We start from the raw sequence: 7,593 nt of genomic DNA on the forward strand, positions 1-7,593 counted from the left end.
CCCAGATCCTGGTGGTCACCCCGATAAACTTATAGGTGGCCATCAGATCACCCCTGAGCCTGCGCTTTTCCAGGCTAAAGAGTCCCATGGCTCTCAGCCTGTCATCATAAGGACTGTTTTCTTGACCTCTGATCATTCGCGTGGCTCTTCTCTGGACTCTTTCAAGCTTCTCCGTATCCCTTTTGAATTGTGGAGCCCAAAACTGGACGCAGTACTCCAGCTGTGGCCTCACCAAGGCTGAGTACAAGGATAGCACTACAGAAGAAAGAGACTTGGGGGTCATCATTGACCACGAGATGAACATGAGCCTGCAATGTGATGCTGTGGCTAGTAAAGTGACCAAAATGCTGGCTTGCATCCATAGATGCTTTTCAAGCAAATCCCGGGATGTCATTCTCCCCTTGTACTCAGCCTTGGTGAGGCCACAGCTGGAGTACTGCATCCAGTTTTGGGCTCCACAATTCAAAAGGGACACGGAGAAGCTTGAAAGAGTCCAGAGAAGAGCCACGCGCATGATCAGAGGTCAAGAAAACAGTCCTTACGATGATAGGCTGAGAGCCCTGGGGCTCTTTAGCCTGGAAAAGCGCAGGCTCAGGGGTGATCTGATGGCTACCTATAGGTTTATCAGGGGTGACCACCAGGATCTGGGGGAACGTTTGTTCACCAGAGCACCCCAAGGGATGACTAGGTCGAACGGTCACAAACTCCTGCAAGACCGTTTCAGGCTGGACATAAGGAAGAATTTCATTACTGTCTGAGCCCCCAAGGTCTGGAACAGTCTGCCATCGGGGGTGGTTCAAGCACCTACATTGAACACCTTCAAGAGCAAATTGGATGCTTATCTTGCTGGGATCCTATGACCCCAGTTGACTTCCTGCCCTTTGGGTGGGGGGCTGGACTCAATGATCTTCCAAGATCCCTTCCAGCCCTAATGTTTATGAAATCTATGAAGCCAGTAAAATTAAAATGAGAGTCTACAGTGGGCAGTCATACACCATAACTTTTTATGTTCTTTAAATGCTGAGTTGTTGGTTGTAGCCATATTGGTCTAAGGACATAGGCAGGCAAGGTTATTTGGATAGAAGTGATATCTTTTATATTAGACCAACTGAATATTTGGAAAAAAGTTCTTTGCAAGCTTTTGGGCACAAACACCCTTCATCAGGCATAGGAAGACTCTGCTGGTGGTGTGTGTTCTCCAACGTAGAAAAGAAATATATTATGCAGATTTATATTATGTAGAAGTTTTCTATGAGTTTTCTGGAGAACACATAATACCAGCAGAGTCCCCTAGACCTGATGAAGGGTGTTTGTGCCCAAAAGCTTGCAAATAACTTTTCCCCAGCTATACAGCTGGTCTAATAAAAGTTATCACATCTATCCAAAGAACCCTGCCTGCCTATGTTCTTTAAATGTCTTGTTCTTGTTTGTGATCACTGATTGCCAGGCAGTACAAAATTTAAGCATTAGAAATATTGATAATACATTTCTCCACAGCAGGCAACTTTATTTAGGAACTGTGCAGGTACTAAAACAGCAGTGTCACACTGTCTCTCTCTCTACAGTTTCTTCCTCTGATTACATTACGTTACATAAATTCAATGTTCAAATTCATCTGGCTTCAAACTCTTTTATTTTCAGTTTCTTTGTTTCACAGGAATCTATTGGACATGGGGATGTTTTCTGCCTGTCTGCCAGATGAGAACTCCTTATCACCAGGTCCTGTCACAAAGACAGATCCCTTTGTGTCTAACTACAGTTGCTCATTTCTCTTGCTGCTCCTCTTTCTAGTTGTCAGTGTGGTTATCTCTTTAACAAGAATACTGATCATGTCCGTCGTTTCAACAACTCTGTATTTCTTGTGTCAGGATTGATGGCAGTGCTGCTATTCCTGTTTGCTCCATGATTGCTAGGTCAGGCTCCTGTGATCTGGGGGAGAGGTAGAAAGGAGAATTGGATAAGAAACTGCCCAGTTCATTTTTTAATATAGCCCTATGTGATGTGATTAAACAGTGTGCTTCAGATCAATACTATAAATCCATGGAGCTGGAGTTTTTTTTAGGAAAGCCAGTGGAACAATAATTATGGGCATCCTAATCAATAGAAAAATTCCCACTGAATTTATTGAGAGTTGGGTCAAGGCCCTTAGAGGACTTTGTGTGTAGTTTCATGAATGGAAACATCAAATTAGGTTTGATATGATTGGAAGAAAGGCTTATTTCACTCATTTGGGGCTCCTTGAGCATTAGGGGCAGCTTCTGACTATTCATGTGGCTCTCAAAATTTTCACTACGTGTCGCATAAAAATGTATTCATCTGAAAACTCCTATAAGAAATGCATTTTTATTAATTTATTATTTGCTATGTGCTATGTTTGTTCCTCAAAAAAATTAGTCACCCCATTAGAGGCCCCAGTCAAACCTATGTGAACACTGACTAAACCATTTTTGTATTCACTGAATATATTATGCAGACTTATGAATAATTGATGCATTAAAAAAATAGGATTGGTTCACAAATGTTTCACTATCTGATAACCAGCTCTGATTTTTAATTTACAGAACTGTAATAAGTGGCATGATACAGATTTCTTCATTACAACAGACAATGGCAAAGATGAGGCCCTGGCAGTATTACTTTCTACTAATCTGGATGCCTTTTAATGGCATCATGAACTTGTCTGTTGTTTCAGGCTCTGGAATTTTTCATTCTAGAGTTTAGTATTGTATAAGACAATCAATAGCAAAATTGACCTGAGGCCAGCAAGTGTGTGGTTTGGATATGCGAGTGCTGTCTCCTGGTAAATAGTAATTTTTTCTACTTGTTCTTTTGGACATAAAACACACACACCACAAAAAGCCCCTGAAATCTGCTTTAAAATACATAGCACTTTACAAATATGTATCATAAAATGTCCTTAAAATGTATCCGCTTAGGAAGTTATTAAACAAGATGCAGTTTGAATGCATGGAATACTGAGCTATGAATGTTGGGGGCAAGGGGAGGCCACAAGTTAAAATCCCATTGGGATCTCAGTTTCTAATTAAAGCTGTGTAAAACATTTGCATCTAAATCAAAACACGCAAATATTTGGATTTTCATCAGTTCTGCTTGGATGGAAAACTGTCAGGCATTGCATTTTGGCAAAATGCTTTTCCTAACTATTAACTGCTTTTCCCACCCATCAGAAAAATTGCAGACAACCCACAGGGGCTAGTAAATCATATAGCCCTAATGTCAAAGAAAAAGAACTTTTCTAGGGGTGCCTTGTTTCTCTTTCAGGGTAGCCTCTCACCTCCAAACCCCACACTTAATTTTCTTATAGCTCCTCATGGAACCTTTCCAGTCAGTCATGGCTCTGCCTTGGAACAGGGACATATACTTTAACTCCCAAAAACTACTGATGCAGCAGCCTTACAGATTTGTTTAAACAAGTTCTGGGATTTAAAAAAATATTAACACGATACAAAGCTCTCTGCTCCTTCCGTAAAAAGATTAAACAAATATTTCTGCCAAAAGGCACAATCCCCCCTGAAAATGAAGAAGGCCATTGCTTTCAGGTGCAAAATTTCATACATATACATACACAATTCAAAACACTTATTAAAAAAATTAACCATTTTGTCCAGACTGTGTCAGCTTCAGAGACCTTTGAATTTCATTTTTAGTGTCAGAACTATTCTGAATAGTAGTGTAACTAGAGTGAGGACTTTGGGGGCTGGAGGGGAAAGGGGAACCACTGCCACTGCAGCTCTGCAATCACACCAGTGGCCTGGTGGCAGCCAGAAGTCACTGCTGCCCCCATGTGTCACAGCTGCCTTGAGTGCCTGGCTGCATTGTTACACCTCTGGTTCAAGCTATATTTGAACCATTTGAGCCACAGTTGAAGTGCTCCCCTGTTTGCTTCTCTTCTCACTTAAAATTCCTTTCTGCAGAGTGCACAGTTTTTATATACTACAGTGCTTCTGGGTATAATCTTCCTTAAAAAAAGGAAAAGAAAAAGGAGCAATGTAATTAGGGTAGCATTGGTTATTAAGTTTGCACTATTAACAGAGAGGAATTCATTCAGTGCTTCTATTTCTGTTTGCAAATATCCAAAACTAGTCTTATTTTATTAGCTAGTTTGTTACTCAGAATTAACCCACCAGCACATGGTCATGTGAACATGTTGTAGTCTAGGGATTTCCCCAAAATATTTGCCATGACTATCGGTACAAGTGCTTGCTTTCCATAATTTATTTTTTGTACAGTGAGACTGGCTGAGTTTATGCTTTCACTTTTGGACTCAATGACTCCGCAAAATCCTCTCAGGATGACTACTCAGGTACTTCTGGTAAAAAGTGGCTATTTAGAACGCTTCCTTTTTGGAAATGTTCTCATGAACAAAATTGTGTTTATGTGTTAAAAAGAGATATTGTGCATCCAAGTGAATAGACTGTTCTGATTGAAGAAATGTTTGTGGTGACTTTTTGTGTGCTGGTTGTCCAGGGACAAATCTAAAATATAAGACAGGGGAGAAATAAAAGTAAAAGGAAACATTTTTTTCTCTTACTTAAAGTAAATCAAGGTACAGCAGATATTGTTCATTGAACTTAATGCAGTTTTAATATGGCAAACGAGAGGAAATCAAGTTTGTTTTCAAATTTCCAAGGACTTGCTATCAAAACAGAACAAACTATTTGTAATGAAACCCAAATCTTACCCTCATAGTTCTGTGTTGTAGATACACAGCTATCCTCCCTCCCAAAAATAAATTGACCCATATTTGCTCAAACCATTCATATGCCTTCTGATAAACTTGGTCTGGATTTTGGTTTTGAAAAAAAAAATCTTATAAAGAGTCAAGTTTTATGATTGAATGTAATTTTTACAGTGAGTTCTAACATCACACCTCTTTAGAAGCTTAAACTTGAAGTGTGTTCCTTTATCAGTTCTTTATACTGATATATAAGTACCAGATTGTATGGACGTTGATCTGAAGTTGGAAGGACCACATTACTCATGATTGGCAAAGACATGAGTGAATTTGCAAAGGTTTTCCCAAATGAATGCAAATAAATCTTTTTTCAGTCATCTCAGCCAAGCCAAGTTTCGAAAAAAAATGCAAATATTATAAATTGGTGAAAAAATACGTATGATAATGGAAAGTTTCATTTGAATCCTAATTGCAACTGCCAATATGTATATCTATACCCAAATAAACACACAGGAGAATTGTCTCTCCTAGAGAATTAAACCAAGTTAGAACACAGTGGGCGCATCTACACAAGATGCTGACTGAGCAATAGATGAAAAATACTGTGCAGTAGTGCTTCATAGTGTGGTCACTTCTAATACGCTACTGCGCAGTAGTGTCACTTAAAAAAACCTTTCGCCAGCGCTATTGCACAGTAACTCTGGTTACTTTACATTTATTTAATACTTGCTAATACAAGTGCTAAATACATGCACAGTAATGACTGGGCAGTAGCATCTCAAGGAGACACACCCAGGTTTGAGAGCCATATTAGCTACCATAATATTGGCAACAGCTTTATAGTCAGTCAAGAGAGGGAAAACTCAAAAAAATCCATGGAGTTTTATACTAAGACTTCTTAACTACCCTCAGACAGTGTAAAAGGGCCTTAAATTAGACAATTTTACAGCTCCTTTATACTGTGAGAGTTATGTAAAGGGAACTTAGTACTAATGCGAATCAGGGCCCTCGTTTAGACAGCCTGAAACTGACAATATTGTGATGGTAAAGACTGTTATTTTCCAGTATTGCAATTGAGGAATCATTCTTCAGCTGACATTCGAGAAACTGAATTTTTAAATTCTACACACAATAGAGGAAAACAAGTCCAGATCAGTATTTGAAATATTCATCATATGTACACAACAAGGAAAATCACTCACAGCCAAAGAAGGGGAGAGGCTTGACATGTAGATCTGTAGGAAGGAAATAACCATCACTGCAGCTGTGGGTATAAAAGGAGTTATATCTAGCTGATAGCGCTTTGCAGACTGTTGATACAGATGGACTTCCTTTCATGAAGGCGTGCGAGAGGGATATAGGCTGCAGACCTATATGAAAAATTATGAGCAACTGTGATAGAGACACCTTCCCCTCCCACCACTACAAAACAGGTTGTTGGACAAATTTTCAAATCTTCTGGAAGCCATGAACCCCACAGGAGTCATGTACACAGTGTCTGGCCCCTAACATCAAGGTATCAGAGAATTCTACCCCGCCCGCCCCCTGGTTGGTGAAGGGTCTATCTTGAAAATGGCACCAGCCCATGTTGATAGTTATCTGAAGCATGATGTACACCTATTTGGCTATAGAGCTAGGTTGTCCAGTCTCCACCTTGCTCCTTTGTCCCAGTTCTGTGCCCAGATTGCCCTCTACAAGCCTGGAGGGTGTGCTGGAGGGGATACTCACATTATGGAAGCAGCTGAAGCCTACATCTTTTGTTTGGCAGGTCTCTTCCATGTGCCAGTCTGGGTAGATATTCTGTGCCCCTTACTTGCAAAAATACGCACGATTAGCACCAAAGGTGTTGCATGGTTTAGTGTTTCACAGAGGAAAAAAAATCCTCTCTGCCTCTAACTACTTTTACATTCATGCTTTCTTCTTGTATTGATCTTTAATTAAATACAGGAGCTTGTATAAGAGCTCCTAACTTTTATTCTAAACTTTTTGTGAGTACCATGGAGCAGCATCTAATTTTTTTTTTTTTTTTTTTTTATAGATAATGATATCCTTATGAAAAATGCAACATGGGCTCTGTAGCTATTTTCCAAACATCAATATATTCACGTTTCAAAACATTTTTCTATCAAAATGCGAAGGACCACCCCACCATGTTAACCAAGGGCTAATTGTTTGAAAGCATATTAAATAATTGTGTGCAAGAAATCTGTCTTTTGGTGTATTTTTTATTCATTTGTTTGCTTGCTTCTTTCAGCTGGGATTTCTTGCCACGCTTTGGGAATAAGATTAATGTGCAGCACTTCTTAAAACAAATATCAAGGCTGACAGCTTCTGGGTCAGATTTCAGCTCAACAGGATTTTAAATGGCCAAAATATATAAAATCCCCAAAATCATGATTGACAGAGAATCAAAACAGTATCTACTGCAATTTATTGTCTTTCCCAAGCCCTAAATGCTTCACAATGTCAAGTTTTTTAAGAGTAAAATTACATAACTATTTTCCATGTTAACCTCATCAGTAGAAGACAGTGTGGCTCTCAGGTAGTTTTATTTTAATTATCTGCCTCATCAAATGGATTTTTAACTCCTTTAATATAACTTGGTTTTACCACATGGTGCATAGAAATAGCTAACCTGAGAACAAGATGATCTTAAGAACATGTGGACAAAATCTACTTGTGTGCTGGCATTTTAATTATGTTTGCCCTGACCCTTTCCCCATTGTCCATAAAACAGACCAACAGTGTAGAAAAAACATCAATTGCACCATGGCTAAGCCAGAAGTGTGCACAACTCAGGATATTATTAACCCCCTTCAGCTGTGAAGCAAATAAAACAAAACAAAGATATACTGGAAAGAAATGAGGAAGTTGAATCTGAAATGTATAAAAATACC

The 7,593-nt window shown here is 39.2% G+C and overlaps 1 long non-coding RNA gene across 1 annotated transcript; it reads right to left on the reverse strand.

Annotated features, from left to right (window-relative positions):
* Window positions 1-1,395: 1,395 nt before the first annotated feature.
* LOC149872879 (uncharacterized) lies at window positions 1,396-6,631 on the reverse strand. Its single transcript, XR_016439816.1, has 3 exons — window positions 6,425-6,631; window positions 5,899-6,066; window positions 1,396-1,929 (listed from the first exon to the last, which is right to left on the reverse strand). It is a non-coding gene; the product is annotated as an uncharacterized LOC149872879 (long non-coding RNA).
* Between the last annotated feature and the right edge of the window lie 962 nt (window positions 6,632-7,593).

Source organism: Crocodylus siamensis, chromosome 1 (genome assembly GCF_052110815.1).
Source record: "Crocodylus siamensis isolate JL-2025a chromosome 1, ASM5211081v1, whole genome shotgun sequence".
In the NCBI taxonomy this organism is placed as follows: domain Eukaryota; kingdom Metazoa; phylum Chordata; order Crocodylia; family Crocodylidae; genus Crocodylus; species Crocodylus siamensis.